Genomic DNA, 3,584 nt, shown 5'->3' on the forward strand with positions numbered 1-3,584 from the left:
TTTTTTGTTTTTTTTTTATCAGTAGAAGGAGTTATTGCAAGACTCATCTGTGATATATTCACTGGATATGCAATAAGTATTATGAAAGGGCCTTACTGTTGGTACCCCATGCATTCCTAAATGGGATGCCTATTTCTCATACCCACTGCAAAATTGGCCATGTGTGTGTGATCACTCTCGTTTAACGTGTACCCGGACTTCTAGTCTCTTAACTAATCTGAAGTTGAACATGGAGAGGTGTTGTGTGGTACAGTTGGCAAGTGAACCATACGACACCTGGGTCCTATTCCTATTAATGCAGGTACAAAGAAATGGCTGTTTCCGTATGTGGCCGCTTTTTCAATTGGAATGGGGAGAACAGTAAAGGCTTCAGTGGTGGGACCCCCACTACTCAGACTTTTCTATAATATATAAGCCATAAATGATTGTTGTGGAAAACTCCTTTAAAATGTAATTCCAGCTTAGAGCAGTTTAAAACCATATGTTTAGAGATGGTTCTACTTGGTGACCATAATATAGCTTGACGTTCTAGTCTATAATGGCTACCCTGATGTTATCAGCAGCAAGGCCTCTGCTTTTCCTGATATCGGTATACAGCCTTTATAACTTACGTTTCCACAGTGTAGACTTGATGCAGTATTAACCGGTAATGGAGGCTAATGGGAGGATGCAAAAAATAGAAATCTTAAAGGGGTGGTCCAAGATGTACAATTTCTTACTTTTTTGTTCTTCTCTTTTTCTTCCAAATGTAGGAGATGTTCTAACGGCTGTACTAGTTGGTTCAATTTTTTTTTTTTTTTTTAGGTGGCGAAACTTCGCACCGTATCCCGTGCACCTAGCACTCGGTACAATGCTGCCACCAGCCCCATTGAAAATAAGATAGGACATGCCTCAATTTCTTTCCCGCATCACAGTGAGATGCGGGGAAAGAAATCCCTTGTGTGTACGACTCCGTTCTCAAAAATTGGGTTCATATTCTGCGAGATTTGGGCGTCTCGCAATACACATTATCGGATTCAGTCCTAGTTTTGGCTAGAAAAAAATGTCTTCAAAACAGCACTGTACAAACCGGGCCTTGTAGTCCATGAAGGACAATGGGGGTAATGGCTGGGAATTTTAACACATTTTTTGTATCGTGCTATACTAAGCATGTTGTATGCCCCCTCCACTACAACAAGCACACCTGCCATATGTGCATGCATAAGACCTGGACATAAGGAACCCAAGGATAGTTTCAGTATTATGTTGTAAAGTATTTATCCCTTCGTAGTACAAAGGGGAAAAATCTTCTTAAGATCTGCCCCAAAATGGGGAATTTTTCTGTTGTGTCTGGAAATAAAGGGAGCTGTATGAGTTATATCACTAAATGTATACAAGTTACGGCCTCTCCAAGTTGGATTTATGTAACATTTATGTAAGACAAAGTTTATGCTTGAGACTAATGTTTTAAATGTTTTAGAAGTCCTCATTTTCTATATCTTGCTTTTATTTTACTGCATTTAAATTGTAAATCTTGAAAACCTGATGTTTTCTAATCCATGTAGCGCATAGTGCAAACTTTTTATAGTTTTTTTTTATAGTTTTTTTATAGTTTTTTTTTTTTGTAAACAAACAAAAAATGTAACATGTATTTTTTTTCCATAATCCTGAATAAAAGTTTGTTACAAATTTTGTCTCCTTCGGTTTTAGTTGCCTTCCTAGCTCATTTGCCTCAGTGCAAGTGTGGCAATGACCTGATGCCATTGTTTCCTCCCTGGATGTTAAGTAACTTGTACTTCATAATCGTTTGTCCACTGTTATAAAGAAAAACTTCTCTGTGCCTTGACTTGGGATGGGTCTACATGGGACAACGGTTGGGCCATAAGCACCTGACGGTTATCCCAAGACTAAATAAATGTATCACAGCAGCACTCCTCAGGCAAAACACCACGGTGGGAGGTGCACGTTGTCAAGGCGCAAGAGCTCACCAAACAGAACCAGACCCAATTGGTTCCTCATCAATTTTTACATTGGTTATCCCAAGACTGTCACACGAGCGATGGCTGTTAATGGAGGCCGAGTGCGTCATTGATCTCTGCTGGCTGCCCGACTACATTCATCGTGAACAGGCAGTCCTTCAAAGATGAATGAATGTCTGTTTATGCTGAATGAGAACTTGTTTACTAATCGCTTTGTTTCTGTGAGCTGAAACAAAGCAACTGCTGAGCGATTGTTCACTCAGTACCTTCTCAGGTCCCACATTGACACATGTTGGCTACTGCTGAAAATGTATCTCCTACATAGTGTCTTCTTCTGCATGCAGGTGGGAGCTAGGCTTTATACAGAATTACTAGAAAAAGGGATATGGTCAGACAGTCTGTGGAAAATAAAAAAGCAGCTCTCGTCTTGTATCCAAAGGACATGGGTATAGGGCAGCGCAGAACATGTAGTACTGTGCTATACCGTAGCAAGGCACAATTCTATAAGTGCATGCAGTAATACAAGGGTTTTGCCAGTGAAATGTCCATAATTGGGTGGAAGATTCAGCCAATCGCATGTGTAGCGATCAAAAGGGCCTGTCATATGGTATGTTGGTTTCAAGTTACTATCTCCTAAGAATGGCCATATGTTGCAAATTTTGTAACCTGAGGCCATTGTAATTTGAGGGCCTATTCTGTATACATGTCAAACGCAAGCAAGTCCAACCTGAAAGTTTGCCACAGGCCTTACTATAAATTAAGAATAGTGAAGAATTAATTAAATTGATTCAGTGTACAAAGAAACATGATATCTTGGAGTTGGGACATCTTGAAAGTACAGAACTGTTTGGTCAGCATACTCTAGCTCCCTAACCTGTGCACTTGGTGCCATTTAATACATAAGGGCCTGGTTTTCAAGAGCTTGCAAACTGCGGAAATAGGGGTGACACAAGGTAGCAGTACTCAACAATAGTCCTGCCATGTTTTAAATAAGGGGAGGGTTCCTTTATGTAAAGCTGTATGAACCACTCATTAGATGACATCTGATTTTATCCCCTACACTAGTGTTCCCCCAACTCCAGTGCTCAGGGACCGACCGCCAACAGGTCATGTTTTCAGGATTTCCTCAGTGTTGCACAGATGATGTAATTATTGTCGGTGTTCTTACTATAGGATATCCTGAAAACAGGACCTGTTGGTGGTCCCTGAGGACTGGAGTTGGGGACCCCTGCCCTACACTTAATATCTGTGTATAATGTGATGAATTGGGTCAGGTTTCCAAAGGGGGGTGGATAGCAGCTGGGTAAATTAGTTAAATTAGGCAATTTGGCAGGTTTCCCTAAAAATGTTTTTAGGGCATGCTTAACGCTTTCCAATCCACTGTCTGACCTCTGAAGACATTATGATTTAAGCCTGTACAGCTCCGATGTTGGAAGACATTCGTCGGGGTTCTCTTACTGTATATTGCCAGCCTCTCTGCTGTCGGAGCCTATCCAACGTGTCACCTCATATAGTACTGGCTTTAGCCAGCAGATAGCGCCATTGTATAACAGCAGAAAGAGAGTAAGCCCCCTAGGAAAACCAGGATACAAATTGAATTGGAAAGGGTTAATACTATGGGCATTG

Source organism: Eleutherodactylus coqui, chromosome 1, assembly GCF_035609145.1.
Source record: "Eleutherodactylus coqui strain aEleCoq1 chromosome 1, aEleCoq1.hap1, whole genome shotgun sequence".
Lineage (NCBI taxonomy): Eukaryota > Metazoa > Chordata > Amphibia > Anura > Eleutherodactylidae > Eleutherodactylus > Eleutherodactylus coqui.